The sequence below is a fragment of the Eretmochelys imbricata genome, chromosome 4 (assembly GCF_965152235.1).
Source record: "Eretmochelys imbricata isolate rEreImb1 chromosome 4, rEreImb1.hap1, whole genome shotgun sequence".
NCBI lineage: Eukaryota > Metazoa > Chordata > Testudines > Cheloniidae > Eretmochelys > Eretmochelys imbricata.
Window position 1 is genome coordinate 118,719,855 of NC_135575.1, and position 19,516 is coordinate 118,739,370.

Here is a 19,516-nt window from a genome sequence, read left to right on the forward strand (position 1 = left end):
CAAGAAAAGTTACGTTTGCTGTTCAGGTGTTTGAAAGTTAAGTTTCAGAGTAGCAGCACTGTTAGTCTGTATCCACAAAAAGAAAAGGAGGACTTGTGGCACCTTAGAGACTAAACTTTATTTGAGCATAAGCTTTCGTGAGCTACAGCTCATTTCATCCAGTTAAGTGTTAAAATCTTTAAACAAGGCATTTTAAGTTAAGTTGTTAGTTCTCCTTTCTTGGGGTAGGTAGCAGAGCAGTACCATGAGAAGAGTAGAACAGGAAGAAGGCAGAATTGAGACCTTTCAAAGTTTTGGCCCAAGCGAGGGGGCATGGGGGCGTCATTTGAGCTCCCCGCCTCAGGTGCCAAAATGTTGTGGGCTGGCCCTGTCGGAGTGTGGGAGGGAGCTCCAGGCTGGGAGTTGGAGTGCAGAAGAGGGTGAGGGCTCTGGCTGGGGTGGGGCTTTGCGGTGGGGCTGGGGATGAGGGGTTTGGAGTGTGGGAGGGGGTATGGGCTCTGGGGTGGGGCAGAAGACGAGGGGTTCAGGGTGCTGGAGGGGGTTCCAAGATGGGGCAGGTGGTTGGGGCATGGGAGGGAGTTCAGAGTGCAGGCTCTGGGTGGCACAGACCTCAGGCAGCTCCCCAGAAGCAGCAGCACGTCCCCCTTCCAGCTCCTAGGTGGAGAGGCGGCCAGGGGGCTCTGCACGCTGTCCCTACCTAGAGGCGCCACCCCCACCACTCCCATTGGTTGTGGTTTGCAGCCAATGGGAACTGCGGAGCCGGTGCTTGGGGTGACACCCGTGGGTGGTGGCAGTGCATGGAGCCCCCCTGGCCGCCCCTCCACCTAGGAGCTAGCGGGACATTCCTGCCACTTCTCAGAAGCCACGTGTAGCTGGGCACAGAGCCCGCCTGCCCTGCTGGCGCTGCACGCAACTAGACTTTTAGCGGCCTAGTCCAGCTGTGCTGATCAGAGCCGCCAGGGTCCCATTTCGACCGGGCAGTCTGCAAAGTGGGTGAATCACCAGCTTGAGCGAAAGTAGAACCTGAACTCTAGCCTATACACTCAGCCAGGCTAGTTGGCCAGACTGAAAACATCATTAGGTGCAGGAATCCACCCATGAAGATCCAGTGACAGTATCTCAGCCTTGTAGGCTTTTCTTGTGCCCCAAAGAACTACAGACAGAATTTAAAAGTACTTGTTTGGGTTGGGTTTCTGCCCCCATAATTGTAAATGAGTATATCAGGTATGTTTATACCTGTTACAACTCTCATTTGTCTGAGTCTTCAGGTTTGTTTTCATACCTCTGAGAATGGCTCAAACCTCATGCTAAAACAACGAGCAACCAGTAACTTATCCATGTATTGGCCACCGCTGCTCCAGCATACTGTGTACCATTTATAGTACAAACACTTCTAAAATTATCCCACCCTCACTGGGAAACTGCCTTCTACACCTGTAAACTTGCCTTGGAAAAAATCAGATTATGGTTGCTCTCTGTCTCCTCTGTCAGCACAAATAAAGATAAGTCAACTTAAAGTCAATTCTAAAGAATTTAATTTGCTGTCAAGATTGGAGTGCCTGCTGAAATTGAACTTTTAGAATAGATCACACCTAAAACAATATTTTCTCCCATCTGTGATCATTACAGATGTCTATCATTAAGTCTTTTGTCTGCATTATCTTCACTCCTGCACTGAGACACTTATAATAGCAGTTATGGTCTTAAAAAGAAAATCTTTTTACTCCATCACTTAAGAGCTTGACTAACATAACTATTAAAACACTTTGTCTTTATTTCTGAAGCTATTTTTCAACTATTTCCAATGCAATCCCAGATAACATTTCTGTCCAACAATTCTGTTTCCAGAAAACTAAAATGAAAATGAAAAACTAATGTTAAAATTAATTTAAAGTTGTGACACAAGCTGATAAAAGCTAGTACATTTCAAGTTAAGGCTTCCATTCAACTTCATTCTTCCCCTAAGGCACTAATTAATAGTTTAAAAGGACTAGCATTGCCATTGTACAACACTCTGGATTAGGTAAAACACTCAGAGGTTTAGTGTAATAATACAAGCATGTGGGAAGTTTAAATTCCTGTCAGCTGTGAATCTAGGAGCGTAAGATAGCAGTCAGACTGGAAAAATAAATTAGTTTCAGACACACTAGTAAGTCTAAAACTCAGCTAAAACCAACAAGGTTTTCCTGGTTTCAGTTAAAACCATAAATGGGGGTGAAGGCATCAATGTCTGGCTGCACAGATCTGATTGCTGGACCATGGCCTAAAGGAAAGGAGATGGCCGACACAGGAACCATAGGCAACAAGGTGAACCTTTTAGAATTTAGGTCCTGTCATTTCTCCATGGAAGCTACAGATCCCATGGTGCTTTCTAAGTGTAGGCAGACTGCCTTGATATCTTTGCCAATTGGTTGCTACTTTCTACACCAAGAATCGGCGGTCTTTCAGTGGCAAGGTAATTTCTACCTCTATGGATAGCTCCAGAAGGAAGAAGAAAGGAAAATCTGCAACTTGTCTGCTCTGCTGGCGATAAGCAGTAACTGACCAGGTGATAACACAGTTGAAAATGGCTATGCAGAAATATACTCTTGTAATTTTCTCCCAGGTGCTTAACAATGAAGGCTGGGTCAGTATGTCTAGGTGGAGTCTCTTGAAAAAAATCAAGCCCCCACCAAGAATTCTGGGGAAAAACAAATCCTGCTCCAGTTCCCTGTGCAGGCAGGACTCCCCTCCCCCAGGCACTCTGTCCATTAGACAAACAAGGGAAACTTTATTAAGAAAAGAGAAAAGGACACAGAAGCTGATGATGTCAAGGAATTATGACATGATTGGAATAACAGAGACTTGGTGGGATAACTCACATGACTGGAGTACTGTCATGGATGGTTATAAACTGTTCAGAAAGGACATGCAGGGCAGAAAAGGTGGGGGAGTAGCACTGTATGTAAGGGAGCAGTAGGATTGCTCAGAGTTCCAGTATGAAACTGCAGAAAAACCTGAGTGTCTCTGTATTAAGTTTAGAAGCATGAGCAACAAGGGTGATGTGGTGGGAGTCTGCTATAGACAACCGGACCAGGGGGATGAGGCTTTCTTCTGGCAACTCGCAGAAGCTACTAGATCACACGCCCTGGTTCTCATGGGCGACTTTAATCTTCCTGATATCTGCTGGGAGAGCACTACAGCAGTGCATAGACAATCCAGGAAGTTTTTGGAAAATGTAGGGGACAATTTCCTGGTGCAAGTGCTAGAGGAGCCAACTGGGGGGGGAGCTTTTCTTGACCTGCTGCTCACAAAGCGGGAAGAATTAGTAGGGGAAGCAAAAGTAAATGGGAATCTGGGAGGCAGTGACCATGAGATGGTTGAGTTCAGGATCCTGACACAGGGAAGAAAGGTAAGCAGCAGAATACGGACCCTGGACTTCAGGAAAGCATACTTCGACTCCCTCGGGGAACTGATGGGTAGGATCCCCTGGGGGAATAACATGAAGGGGAAAGGAGTCCAGGAGAGCTGGCTGTATTTCAAGGAATCCCTATTGAGGTTACAGGGACAAACCATCCCAATGTGTCGAAAGAATAGTAAAATATGGCAGGCAACCAGCTTGGCTTAACGGTGAAATCCTTGCGGATCTTAAACATAAAAAAGAAGCTTACAAGAAGTGGAAGATTGGACAAATGACCAGGGAAGAGTATAAAAATATTGCTCGGGCACGTAGAAATGAAATCAGGAGGGCCAAATCACACCTGGAGCTGCAGCTAGCAAGAGATGTCAAGAGTAACAAGAAGGGTTTATTCAGGTATGTTGGCAACAAGAAGAAAGCCAAGGAAAGTGTGGGTCCCTTACTGAATGAGGGAGGCAACCTAGTGACAGAGGATGTGGAAAAAGCTAATGTACTCAATGCTTTCTTTGCCTCTGTCTTCATGAACAAGGTCAGCTCCCAGACTGCTGCGCTGGGCATCACAGCATGGGGAGTAGGTGGCCAGCCCTCTGTGGAGAAAGAAGTGGTTAGGGACTATTTAGAAAAGCTGGACGTGCACAAGTCCATGGGGCCGGATGCGTTGCATCCGAGAGTGCTAAAGGAATTGGCGGCTGTGATTGCAAAGCCATTGGCCATTATCTTTGAAAACTCATGGCAAATGGGGGAAGTCCCGGATGACTGGAAAAAGGCTAATGTAGTGCCAATCTTTAAAAAAGAGAAGAAGGAGGATCCTGGGAACTACAGGCCAGTCAATCCCCAGAAAAATCATGGAGCAGGTCCTCAAGGAATCAATCCTGAAGCGCTTACACAAGAGGAAAGTGATCAGGAACAGTCAGCATGGATTCACCAAGGGAAGGTCATGCCTGACTAATCTAATCGCCTTCTATGATGAGATTACTGGTTCTGTGGATGAAGGGAAAGCAGTGGATGAATTGTTTCTTGACTTTAGCAAAGCTTTTGACACGGTCTCCCACAGTATTCTTGTCAGCAAGTTAAAGTATGGGCTGGATGAATGCACCATAAGGTGGGTAGAAAGTTGGCTAGATTGTCGGGCTCAATGGGTAGTGAGCAATGGCTCCATGTCTAGCTGGCAGCCGGTATCAAGTGGAGTGCCCCAAGGGTCGGTCCTGGGGCCAGTTTTGTTCAATATCTTCATAAATGATCTGGAGGATGGTGTGGATTGCACTCTCAGCAAATTTGCGGATGATACTAAACTAGGAGGAGTGGTAGATACGCTGGAGGGCAGGGATAGGATACAGAGGGACCTAGACAAATTGGAGGATTGGGCCAAAAGAAATCTGATGAGGTTCAATAAGGATAAGTGCAGGGTCCTGCACTTAGGACGGAAGAACCCAATGCACCGCTACAGACTAGGGACCGAATGGCTAGGCAGCAGTTCTGCGGAAAAGGACCTAGGGGTGACAGTGGATGAGAAGCTGGATATGAGTCAACAGTGTGCCCTTGTTGCCAAGAAGGCCAATGGCATTTTGGGATGTATAAGTAGGGGCATAGCCAGCAGATCGAGGGATGTGATTGTTCCCCTCTATTCGACATTGGTGAGGCCTCATCTGGAGTACTGCGTCCAGTTTTGGGCCCCGCACTACAAGAAGGATGTGGATAAATTGGAGAGAGTCCAGCGAAGGGCAACAAAAATGATTAGGGGTCTGGAACACATGAGTTATGAGGAGAGGCTGAGGGAACTGGGATTGTTTAGTCTGCAGAAGAGAAGAATGAGGGGGGATTTGATAGCTGCTTTCAACTACCTGAGAGGTGGTTCCAAAGAGAATGGTTCTAGACTATTCTCAGTGGTAGAAGAGGACAGGACAAGGAGTAATGGTCTCAAGTTGCAGTGGGAGAGGTTTAGGTTGGATATTAGGAAAAACTTTTTCACTAGGAGGGTGGTGAAACACTGGAATGCATTACCTAAGGAGGTGGTAGAATCTCCTTCCTTAGAGGTTTTAAGGTCAGGCTTGACAGAGCTCTGGCTGGGATGATTTAGTTGGGGATTGGTCCTGCTTTGAGCAGGGGGTTGGACTGGAGGACCTCCTGAGGTCCCTTCCAACCCTGATATTCTATGATTCTATGAAAAAAAATCAGCAGCAATACATTCAAATTAAGATTAAAGCACTCCATTCAAATCCCTCCCCACCAGTCTCTCTGAATGCCCAATAGGCCAGAGTTCCCAGGCCACCTACCACAAATCCCTCTGACAGCTCAGGTCAGCGAATAGCAGTAGCCCAGACACCTAAGGGCAGCAGTCTCTGCATGTTTAGCTTTGGCCTGTTAAAGCTTCTTTCCAAGTTGTGCAATGAGGTGCCACCATCTCACCCAGATTTTGTGACTCAGCTCAGTTTAAGTGCTGAGTAGTGGAGGATAACACTGAAGTCACCTCTGCTCTGTAACAGCCCCTCTGGTTTCTGTTGAGAAGGCCTCGCTGTGCTATTGTCTGTCAAGGAGTCCTCTATGCACCACAGGATCCTTAGCATGAGGAAAACAAGAGCATCCAGGACACTGGGTCAGCGTCCTTGCTACCTGGAGATGAGCTGTTCACCTTAAGCAGAGAGTTCTTTCCCTTTCAGAGTTCAGACTTCACCTCTCTACCAGGTCTGGTTCAGTTAGGGTGACTTCCAAGAGTAACTGGTGGAATTCTGGGTATGTAAGATATGTCAAGGCTGTTGACAGCAGCTCTTCTATAAATCCAAGAATAAAAGGCGCAAAGAGCTCCTTCTGCTCTGAAGCTTCTACTTATAGGCTTATGCTCCATTGTGCAGTTTGAATGTATAGAGAGCATATTCACCACAAGCAAAATAGGAGCAAAAGGTGTGGCACTGCACTGTTCAAGCAAGCATTAAATTGCCATGACATATTTCCAGCATTTTCCATGTGCTTTATCCACTTTCTCTCCTTGTCTCACAAAATCAGGATTAATCTGAAGGTCACATAGTTTTTCTACCACATGCGTATCAGTTATCCTGTCATGATTCCATGGATTTATTATAGATCAATAATCTATCATAAGTTAAAAGTAATAGGAACTGATGAACCTAGAGAAAAGAAATCTAATGTGGTTATGAAATAGAATTTCATCTAAAATGAGTTCATTATGCATCAGCTATCCTACACTGTTACAGATCCCATGTACATATCGATTTATTGCAGCTTTCCTAGAAACTACAACAACTGAAGAAATATATTGTATGAACAGTTCAAATCAACTAGTCTCAACATAAGCAGCTCTTGGACTGGATCGATATTGCTTAAGTAAATCTTTACTCAGATCATGTTCAGTCTGAGAAGCCTTAGCTAGACAAGCAAAGGTTCAAATTTGGATTTGCCAACAGTTTTTGCAGCCTATGGGAGACTCCCTAGAAAATCTCAAACTATTCAGGACATTCTGAAACTGGGGAATGTTTTGAATTATTGATCACATCATGCAAGACCCTGGGTTATACTGCACATGTTGAGAAAAATGGGAATTAAAAGATAACAGTATTCAACAGGAATTTTTTGTTAAATAACTAATTTTCACCAGCAATACAGAAATTCATTTAGAAGCTCTGCTGGAGCATTAGAAGATAGACAATAGTGTATTGAATAGTGAACGCTTCCTTGAGTTTGTAAAACAGAAGGAGAGATGAAGTAGGGCAGTGGACACTGGGGAAGTATTTCTTCCTTCCCAGTGATGATGCAGAAATATCATCAATGCTCCGTATTCTTCCCTGCAAGATTTTTCTAACACAGGGGACAAACTCTCTGAGTTTCAACTCGAGTTCCCTGCACATTGTGACACCAGGGGCACAGGGTGAAACTGGCAGGGAATCAAGGTTTCTCTCTAAACCCACAGATATTCTGTCCTGAGAGCCACGCAGACCAGAACAAACCCAAAGTGGGGCACATGCCTACATTAGCAGACCTTAGGCCCCTGCTAGTCATTGGGACTAACGTGTATGGCAGAGGCATTACAGTAGTGCAAGCTGCCCCACAGATCTACTCCTCCAGAGCCAGTGCACCCCACAAATTAGAAAAGGCCAGTCAGAGAGGGGGTTGGGCCGGCTTAACTGAGTTAGGCTGCTCAAGGTGTGCTGATTCAACACATGGGGCACATCCCTGGTGATACATTACCTAGAATCCTATGGTCTGATTCTGCACCAGTGAATCAATGGGAGTTTTGTCCTTTCTTAGTATTTCCATATTTAAGGAAGTTTTCTAAGCAAATTGAATGCTGAAAATATGCAATACAGATTTTGAAATATATTAGATCAGCATCACTCTAATATATACCTCTCTAAAGGCACTCATCTCTGATACACACATTTCTTAAATAATAATCTTTATTCTCATTCTGCTGTTTGCATTGTAGAGAAAAATCTTTTTAGGGGCCTACTTTTACTTGTATCATTTTCTAAATCAGTCACACTCCTGTTTTATCCTAACCAACAATGAATGGAAGATGAATTTGAAACATTAATATTAGCTCTCTTTTTACAGAAAAGCATTTACAGTTCTCTTCACCTAGTGAGCAAGTATAATGGAACCTAATGATCATTGCATTTTAGTGGTATTCACCCAACTCAGTTTGCTTAAATGAAAGCTTCTTACAAACACAAAGCATGTACCAAAATGCTAAGGTATTGCTTCAGGAAAAAAATTGACTGTGAAATCCTTAACGTACATCACATCGACTGTTGCAAGGACAGCCATTCAGTCCCTGAATCCAACCACAAGACAGCACTCAAATCAGCAGACCAAAGGGATGCCATCATAGTTCTCAATCATGATGACTACGTTAACAAGGCCAGCTGGCAACTCTCTGACACCACCTCCTATAAAGGACTCAGGGATGACCCCATGCCACAGTTCACCCCAGAATTTAAGGCTACCATCAAATCCTTCCCCAAACAACTCCAAAAGAAACTCTACAACCTCATCCCTCATGAACTCACCCCAGGGACCTTCTACGTGCTTTCCAAGATACACAAACAAGGGAACCCACGCAGACCCACCACATCTGGCCATGGCACTCTTACCAAAGGAATATTGGGACTAAAACCATCCTCAAACCACTGTGATGCTCTGTATCTTGGGGGAACACCCAGCACCCCCATGTTCATCCTGGTAAAAGGATTGTGTGCTATCCAATCGCAAAATTTGTCATGTCGGGTGTGTTCGGAAGGCTCATGATGCATTGAGCATTGTTGTTATAGTGATGTTATTGTAATGTTATAGGTTGTAATTTCATGTACATAGTTATGAGGCTGAAAATGTGTCTTCATGGCTTAAAATAAACCCAGGCAAAAACTCTCCAAGAGCAGAGAGGCAGTTCACCCCTCATCAGGGCACGTATGGGACAAACCCAGCCCAGCCTCACAGGAACAAAGGATGCTGGCCTAGGCAGCAACAAAAGGATCTGTTGAACTCTCGAGTGAGTCACCCACCTTCCTTTGATCAGTTTGGAACTTCGATGAGGTAATGCTCACCTGACTCTGAAGGTGGCAGGGAAAAGCCAAGAGGGAAGAAAGACGAGATGTTTGCCATGCTCTTCCTCTCTCTTCCACCTTCATCTACCGACATCACCACCAAGCAACTGGAGCGCTGATCAAAGGGGAGAGCCTGGCTGAAGAGCAACCAGCCAGCCTTTGGTGAAAAGCATCTAAGTTTGTAAGGGCATTGAAAGTGTTAAGATCAGCTTAGAAAGTGTTTTGCTTTTATTTCATTTGACCAAATCCAACTTGTTATGCTTTGACTTATAATCACTTAAAATCTATCTTTCATAGTTAATATAATGTGTTTGTTTATTCTACCTGAAGCAGTGTGTTTGGTTTGAAGTATGGTCAGAGACTCTCCTTGGGATAACAAGCCTGGTACATATCAATTTCTTTGTTAAATTGACAAACTCATATAAGCTCGCAGCATCCAGCGGGTATAACTGGACACTGCAAGATGGAGGTTCCTAGGGTTGTGTCTGGGACTGGCGATATTGGCTAGTGTCATTCAGTTGCACAATCCAAGGAGCAGCTTACATGCTAGAGGTGGTGCGTGAACAGCCCACAAATGGGGGTTCTCACAGCAGAGCAGGGTAAGGTTGGCTCCCAAAGTCAAGGATTGGAGTGACCTAGTAGATCACCGGTCCAGATGAACATCAGTGGAGAATGTCACAACCACTCACCACACAAAGGTCCAGCTTCCTCCTGGACACAACTGACTTCCTCTAGAAACTCCGCAACTTAAACAATCTCCCTTTATACACAAACATCCCTCACAATGATGGCATTGCTGCCTGCCTCAAATATCTACAAGACAATCGACACTCAGATATCCACCCCAAACCATCTGACATTCAATAACGCTTTGTCCAAACCATGGGAACAGCCATGGGTACTGAGATGCCTCCCCAATATACCAGCCTCTTCATGAGCCACCTTGGGGAAGAATTTCTGGACAAATGCACCATGAAGCCAATGATATACCTGAGACACATGAATATTTGTATCCTCTGTACAGGTATAGATCACCTAAACTCCCTCAGTTTACCACCACAACTTCAACAACCACCATCCATCAAAATCTCTCTAGAACACTCCCACACCAGCATTAACTTCCTGGACACTGATCAGCTTCAACAATGGAACCCTTCAAACAACTGTATACAAGTAGACCAAATCACTACACTTATCCACAGATCCAGCAACCACCCTAAACACAACGAAAAAATTGGTTATCCACAGTCAGGTACTCAGATACCACAAAATATACTCAGAGGAGAAAGTTCAGAATACACATCTTAACACACTTAAAACTGCCTTCACCAAACAAGGACACTCTACCAGAGAGGTAGATCAGGTCATGGAACAGGCCATCCAAATATGCAGAGAGAACCTGCTTCAATACAGGGAGGAAAAAATACTCTGACCACACTTCTTTAATTGTCACCTCCCATCCCATCCTGGAACTCGTGTGGGATATCATTAAACAATTACAACCCATACTTGATGGGGAACACTTCCTGAAAGAAATCTTTCCAGAATCCCCTTTGCTGGCTTTCAGACAAAGCACCAACCTCACCACACTCATCATCAGAAGCAAGCTTCCCACAGACCAGGACACACTAACTCAATGCGGCACCAGACACTGCCAGAACAACAGATGCAAAACCTTAAATCTTATCTACACTGATCAATACCCCCCCCACGACATACCTTTCAAGATCCCTGAGTCCCACCCATGCCTATCACATGTGGTGTACCTCATCCGGTGCACTAAATGCCCTAACAACAACTATGTCTTGTTTCACCCACAATCACTCTGCACTCAAATGAACTCACACACAGGAAGATAAGACAAAAAACAACATATCACCTATAGACAAACACTTTTCACAAAGCGATTGCTCCATACCTGACCTTTCAGTACTCATCCTCAAAGGAAACATGCAAAAAACCTTTAAAAAAACAAACAAAAAACAAACACACACAAACCTTTGCTAGACACTAAAAGTCATGGTCTTCATAATGAAACTGGATTTATGGTTTCTTACAACAATTAACTGGCCACTTCACCTTGAATGGGTTCTTACAATGAGTGTTAACTACTTATGCTAAACAATCTGTTCCATCTTGTATTTAACTGTGACACTGAGTACCTTTCCCAGATTTGAAGAAGCACTCTGTGTGGCTCGAAAGCTTGTCTCTCTCACCAACAGAAGCTGGTCCAATTAAAAAAAAAAAAACAAAAAAAAACAACACCACACACCACCACACACTTCACCCACCTTGTCTCTCTAATATACTGTTATTTTTATGTTCATGTACATATTCCACCAGAGGTCTCACCAGTGCTGAGTAGAGCAAGTCAGTTACCTCCCATCTATTACATACAACTCTTCTGTTAATACACCCCAGAATGATATTAGCCTTTCTCAGTTGCATCATGTTGTTGACTCAGTCAATTTGTGATTGATCCACTATAATCCGCAGTTCTTTTTCAGAAGTACAGTACTGCCACCTAGTCAGTTATTCCCCATGTAGTACTTGGGTATTTGATTTTTTTCCTTCCAAAGTGAAGTACTTTGCACTTGTCTTTATTGAATTTCACCTAGCTGAATTCAGACCAAATTCTCCAATTTGTCAAGCTTGTTTTGAATTTTAATCCTTTCCTCCAAAGTGCTTACAACTCCTGCCAGCTTGGAGTCATCCACAGATTTTATAAGCATATTCTCCTCTCAGTTATCCAAATCAGTAATGAAAATACTGAATAGTACCAGACCCAGGACTGACCCCTGCAGGACCCCAATAGACATGCCCTCCCTGTTTGACAATGAACTATTGATAAGTACTCTGAATACAGGCTTTCAACCAGTTTTGTACCTACCTTTATAGTAATTTCATATAGACCACATTCCCCTAGTTTGCTTACGAGAATGTCATGTGTGACTGTGCTAAAAGCATTAGTAAAAATCAAGATATCACCTCTGCTGTTCGCCCGCTCCTCCATCCACTAGGCCAGTAAGTCTATCAAAGAATTTGTTGTCTATTACCTCTAAGTCCCTAATTTTAACCTTTCTGGAACTCTTTGTATTGTTTCTCCGTTTTCACTCCCGCCCAACCCTATTGAAAATATTTGTTCCTAAAGACTTGCTTCACTGAAATCTCATATACTTCACTGCTGCATTCTGTGAACTCACCTTTTTTTCCTGTGAAATTGGATTAGCATATAGGGAGGCAGAATTTTTCAGCGTGTAGGGCATCAGACTGGAAGTAGTATTTTGAGAAAGCAATATATTATTCCAGTTAGTTTCCCATCTTCCACTAATTTGTATAAATAGTAATGTCCAGCTGATAGGGCCTCCGACAGGGAGTCAGTAGACCTGTGTTTTATTACCAACTCTGCCATTTATTTGATGTGTAATCCTGGGTAAGAGACTTGGTTTCACTCTGTCTTACCATCTGTAAAATGAGGATAATAATGGTTCTCTACCTTTAAGTGTTTTGAGATCCCTAGAGGAAAATCACAATGATATACTTGTATCACATGAGGATGATGAAATATTTTACAGTCCATTAGTAACTAAGGAGGTTAAGCAACATCAACTGGGAATAAACATTTTTTAAAATTGAGAGGCCCATTTAACTTCTACCCAAGAGTCCAAAAAGAACTGGTTAAGGAGATCTCTGGTCAGCTGATGTTCCTGTTTTTAATTTTTTGGAAAATAATGAAAATTCCAGAAAACTGAAAGAGTGCTAACTTTGGGCCAATATTCAAAAAAGGGCAAGTGGGATGACCACGGTAACTATAGGCTGGTTATCCTGATGTCAATCCCGGGCAGGGGAGGGGCAGTTGAGGGAATCCAATGAGAGACTTAGGATAGGTCTATCTGGCCTTCTTTTCTTCTGCTAGAAGTGTCGGTGCCTGACACACCCCTAATTAAGAAAAACCTGCTCAGGCCATGCTACCATCATCAAGATTTAGTCTTCCAGAGGATTCAATTAATAAGAATTCAAAAGATTGAAATATAATTAATACCAGTCAACATAGTTGTCAGAGCTGATTTCATTCTTTGAGGAGATTACAATTTTGCTTTGTAAAGGTAACTGTGTACATGTAATATACTTACTAAGTCAAACATGTTAGAAAAAAGTGTAGCTTATGACATTCTGATTTTAAAAATTAGCACTATACAATATCAATAAAACAGACGTTATATGGTTCATGAACTGGCTAACTGACAGATGTCAAAAAAAGCAGTCATCAGTGTGAAGTCATTCAATGAGTGTGTTTCTCATGGGATTTTGCAGGTATTGGTGCTAGGCCTGATGCTATTCAAAATTTTCATCAATTATATTGAATATAAAATCACTGTTGGTAAAATTTGCAGGTGCCACAAAGATTGGCAGGGTGGTAAATAATGATGGAAGAAGACCGACAGATCTGTACCTTTTAGGAATCTGGGTCTATTCAAGCAAGGCCTAGCGGATAGAGACTGGGACTTGGGGAGTGGTTAGGTTCTATTCCCAGCTCAGCCATTTGCCTGCTCTGTGACCTTGGGCAGGTCATGTCCCTTCTTTGTGCCTTAGTTGCCCTACCTCTAAAGTGTGGATAATGATACTGATCTCCTTTGAGATCCATTGAGGAAAAGGGCTATATAAGAGCTAGGTGGTATTATTATTATGGCAGCCAAATGCATAGTTACACAACTAGGAACAAGGAATGCAGGCTGTGCATACAGAATGGAGGAGTGTATCCTGGAAAGCAGGGACTCTGAAAAAGATCTAGGGGTCATAGGGGACAAGCAACTGAACACAAGCTCCTATGGTGATATGCTGACAAAAAGAGCTAGTGTGGTCCTTGGATGTATAAACCAGGGAGTAGCAAGTATGCAGTTCTGATGCAAACAATTTTAAAAGAATATTGAAAAGCTGGAGAGGGTGCAAAAAAGAACCACAGAAATGATTTGAGGACTGTAGAAAATGCCTTAGAGTGAGAGACTTAAAGAGCTCCATCTCTATACCTTATGAGAAAGAAGACAGAGGTGATTTAATTATCTTCACAGGGCAAGTACAGTGGGTACTAAACAGGCTTTTTAATCCAGCAGAGAAAGACAGAACCACCACCAATGGCTGGACACTGAAGCCAAACAAATTCAAACTGGAAATAAGGCACAGACTTAATAGTGAGGGTAATTAACCATTGGAACAAACTGACATGGGAAGTGGTGGATTCTGTCTCAATGTCTTCAGATCAAGACTGGATCCCCTTCTGGATATTATGCTATAGCCAAGCACAAGTTACTGGATTCAGTACAGGGGTAACTGGGTGAAATATAATGGCCTGCGCTAGACAGTACGTCAGACTAGGTGATCTAATGGTTCCTTCTAGCTTTGAACTCTGAATCTATGAATAAGTATTGGTTTCAGAGTAGCAGCCGTGTTAGTCTGTATCTGCAAAAAAAGCAGGACTACCTGTGGCACCTTAGAGAATAACAAATTTATTAGAGCATAAGCTTTCATGGGCTACAACCCACTTCATCAGATGCCTAGAATGGAACATAGGGTATGTCTACACTACGGAACAAGGTCGAATTTATAGAAGTCGTTTTTTTAGAAATCGGTTTTATATATTCGAGTGTGTGTGTCCTCACAGAAAATGCTCTAAGTGCATTAAGTGCATTAACGCGGCGGAGCGCTTCCACAGGACCGAGGCTAGAGTCGACTTCCGGAGCGTTGCACTGTGGGTAGCTATCCCACAGTTCCCGCAGTCTCCGCTGCCCATTGGAATTCTGGGTTGAGATCCCAATGCCTGATGGGGCTAAAACATTGTCGCAGGTGGTTCTGGGTACATATCGTCAGGCCCCCGTTCCCTCCCTCCCTCCGTGAAAGCAAGGGCAGACAATCGTTTCGCGCTTTTTTTCCTGAGTTACCTGTGCAGACGCCATACCATGGCAAGCATGGAGCCCGCTCAGGTAACCGTCACCCTATGACTCCTGGGTGCTGGCAGACGCGGTACGGCATTGCTACACAGTAGCAGCAACCCATTGCCTTGTGGCAGCAGACGGTTCTGTACGACTGGTAGCTGTCGTCGTCATGTCTGAGGTGCTCCTGGCCACGTCGGCTGGGAGCTCCTGGGCAGACATGGGCGCAGGGACTAAATTTGGAGTGACTTGACCAGGTCATTCTCTTTAGTCCTGCAGTCAGTCCTATTGAACCGTCTTATGGTGAGCAGGCAGGCGATACGGATTGCTAGCAGTCGTACTGTACCATCTTCTGCCAGGCAGGCAAGAGATGAGGATTGCTAGCAGTCGTATTGTACCATCTTCTGCTGAGCAGCCATGAGATGTGGATGGCATGCAGGCCTTCTGCACTGTCTGCTGCCAGCCAAAGATGTAAAAGATAGATGGAGTGGATCAAAACAAGAAATAGACCAGATTTGTTTTGTACTCATTTGCTTCACCCCCTCCCCTGTCTAGGGGACTCATTCCTCTAGGTCACACTGCAGTCACTCACAGAGAAGGTGCAGCGAGGTAAATCTAGCCATGTATCAATCAGAGGCCAGGCTAACCTCCTTGTTCCAATAAGAACAATAACTTAGGTGTACCATTTCTTATTGGAACCCTCCGTGAAGTCCTGCCTGAAATACTCCTTGATGTAAAGACACCCCCTTTGATGATTTTAGCTCCCTGAAACCAACCCTGTAAGCCGTGTCGTCAGTCGCCCCTCCCTCCGTCAGAGCAACGGCAGACAATCGTTCCGCGCCTTTTTTCTGTGCGGACGCCATACCAAGGCAAGCATGAGCTGAGCAGCCTCCACTTTGGCAATTAGGAGCACATTAAACACCACACGCATTATCCAGCAGTATATGCGGCACCGGAGCCTGGCAAAGCGATACCGGGTGAGGAGGCGACGTCAGCGCGGTCACGTGAGTGATCAGGACATGGACACAGATTTCTCTGAAAGCATGGGCCCTGCCAATGCATGCATCATGGTGCTAATGGGGCACGTTCATGCTGTGGAACGCAGATTCTGGGCTCGGGAAACAAGCACAGACTGGTGGGACTGCATAGTGTTGCGGGTCTGGGACGATTCCCAGTGGCTGCGAAACTTTCGCATGCGTAAGGGCACTTTCATGGAACTTTGTGACATGCGCTTCAGGGCAGGGGAAAGCAAGAATACCAAGATGAGAGCAGCCCTCACAGTTGAGTGGCGATAGCCCTGTGGAAGCTTGCAGCGCCAGACAACTACCGGTCAGTTGGGAATCAATTTGGAGTGGGCAAATCTACTGTGGGGGCTGCTGTGATGCAAGTAGCCCACGCAATCAAAGATCTGCTGATATCAAGGGTAGTGACCCTGGGAAATGTGCAGGTCATAGTGGATGGCTTTGCTGCAATGGGATTCCCTAACTGTGGTGGGGCCATAGACGGAACCCATATCCCTATCTTGGCACCGGAGCACCAAGCCACCGAGTACATAAACCGCAAGGGGTACTTTTCGATAGTGCTGCAAGCTCTGGTGGATCACAAGGGACGTTTCACCAACATCAACGTGGGATGGCCGGGAAAGGTACATGACGCTCGCATCTTCAGGAACTCTGGTCTGTTTCAAAAGCTGCAGGAAGGGACTTTATTCCCAGACCAGAAAATAACTGTTGGGGATGTTGAAATGCCTATAGTTATCCTTGGGGACCCAGCCTACCCCTTAATGCCATGGCTCATAAAGCCGTACACAGGCAGCCTGGACAGAAGTCAGGAGCTGTTCAACTACAGGCTGAGCAAGTGCAGAATGGTGGTAGAATGTGCATTTGGACGTTTAAAGGCGCGCTGGCGCAGTTTACTGACTCGCTTAGACCTCAGCAAAACCAATATTCCCACTGTTATTACTGCTTGCTGTGTGCTCCACAATATCTGAGATAGTAAGGGGGAGACGTTTATGGCGGAGTGGGAGGTTGAGGAAAATCGCCTGGCTGCTGGTTACGCGCAGCCAGACACCAGGGCGGTTAGAAGAGCACAGGAGGGCGCGGTACGCATCAGAGAAGCTTTGAAAACCAGTTTCATGACTAGCCAGGCTACGGTGTGAAAGTTCTGTTTGTTTCTCCTTGATGAAAACCCCCCACCCCTTGGTTCACTCTACTTCCCTGTAAGCTAACCACCCGCCCCTCCTCCTGTCAATCACCGCTTGCAGAGGCAATATAGTCATTGTTGCTTCACATTCATGCATTCTTTATTCATTCATCACACAAATAGGGGGATGACTACCAAGGTAGCCCAGGAGGAATGGTGGAGGAGGGAAGGAAAATACCACACAGCACTTTAAGCACAGCACTTTAAAAGTTTACAACTTTAAAATTTATTGAATGACAGCCTTCTTATTTTTGGGCAATCCTCTGTGGTGGGGTGGCTGGTTGGCCGGAGGCCCCCCCCACCGCGTTCTTGGGCGTCTGGGTGTGGAGGCTATGGAACTTGGGGAGGAGGGCGGTTGGTTACTCAGGGGCTGCAGTGGCAGTCTGTGCTCCAGTTGCCTTTGCTGCAGCTCAACCATACACTGGAGCATACTGGTTTGGTCCGCCAGCAGCCTCAGCATTGAATCCTGCCTCCTCTCATCACGCTGCTGCCACATTTGAGCTTCAGCCCTCTCTTCAGCCTGCCACTTACTCTCTTCAGCCCGCCACCTCTCCTCCCAGTCATTTTGTGCTTTCCTGCACTCTGACATTATTTGCCTCCACGCATTCGTCTGTGCTCTGTCAGTGTGGGAGGACAGCATGAGCTCGGAGAACATTTCATCGTGAGTGCGTTTTTTTTTTTTCTTTCTAAGCTTCACTAGCCTCTGGGAAGGAGAAGATCCTGTGATCATTGAAACACATGCAGCTGGTGGAGAAAAAAAAAGGGACAGCGGTATTTAAAAAGACACATTTTATAAAACAGTGGCTACACTCTTTCAGGGTAATCCTTGCTGTTAACATTACATACATAGCACATGTGCTTTCGTTACAAGGTCGCATTTTGCCTCCCCCCACCGCGTGGCTACCCCCTCAACCTTCCCCCCTCCCTGTGGCTAACAGCGGGGAACATTTCTGTTTAGCCACAGGCAAACAGCCCAGCAGGAATGGGCTCCTCTGAGTGTCCCCTGAAGGAAAGCACCCTATTTCAACCAGGTGACCACGAATTATATCTCACTCTCCTGAGGATAACACAGAGAGATAAAGAACGGATGTTGTTTGAATGCCAGCAAACATACACTGCAACGCTTTGTTCTACAATGATTCCCGAGTACGTGTTACTGGCCTGGAGTGGTAAAGTGTCCTACCATTAAGGACACAATAAGGCTGCCCTCCCCAGAAACCTTTTGCAAAGACTTTAGGAGTACATCTAGGAGAACCGTGAATGCCAGGGCAAAGTAATCCTTTCACATGCTTGCTTTTAAACCATGTATAGTATTTTAAAAGGTACACTCACCAGAGGTCCCTTCTCCGCCCGCTGGGTCCAGGAGGCAGCCTTGGGTGGGTTCAGGGGGTACTGGCTCCAGGTCCAGGGTGAGAAACAGTTCCTGGCTGTCGGGAAAACCGGTTTCTCCGCTTGCTTGCTGTGAGCTATCTACAACCTCATCATCAATCATCATCTTCGTCCCCAAAACCTGCTTCCGTATTGCCTCCATCTCCATTGAAGGAGTCAAACAACACGGCTGGGGTAGTGGTGGCTGAACCCCCTAAAATGGCATGCAGCTCATCATAGAAGCGGCATGTTTGGGGCTCTGACCCGGAGCGGCCGTTCGCCTCTCTGGTTTTCTGGTAGGCTTGCCTCAGCTCCTTCAGTTTCACGCGGCACTGCTTCGGGTCCCTGTTATGGCCTCTGTCCTTCATGCCCTGGGAGATTTTGACAAAGGTTTTGGCATTTCGAAAACTGGAATGAGTTCTGATAGCACGGATTCCTCTCCCCAAACAGCGATCAGATCCCGTACCTCCCGTTCGGTCCATGCTGGAGCTCTTTTGCGATTCTGGGACTCCATCATGGTCACCCATGCTGATGAGCTCTGCATGGTCACCTGCAGCTTGCCACGCTGGCCAAACAGGAAATGAGATTTAAAAGTTCGCGGTTCTTTTCCTGTCTACCTGGCCAGTGCATCTGAGTTGAGAGTGCTGTCCAGAGCGGTCACAATGGAGCACTCTGGGATAGCTCCTGGAGGCCAATACCATCGAATTGTGTCCACAGTACCCCAAATTCGAGCCGGCAACATCGATTTAAGCACTAATCCACTTGTCAGGGGTGGAGTAAGGAAATTGATTTTAAGAGCCCTTTAAGTCGAAATAAAGGGCTTCATTGTGTGGATGGGTGCAGGTTTACATCGATTTAACGCTGCTAAATTCGACCTAAAGTCCTAGTGTAGACCAGGGCATAGAGTAAGAAGATATCTTTTTTTCCCTCTCTTACTCACAGAGAAGTTGGAAGTTGCCATACAAACTGTAAGAGGCTTAATCTTAATTAATTAGCCTCTTACAGTTTGTATGGCAACTTCCACTTTGTATGGTGTGTGCGTGCGTGTGTGCATATATAGAGATCTT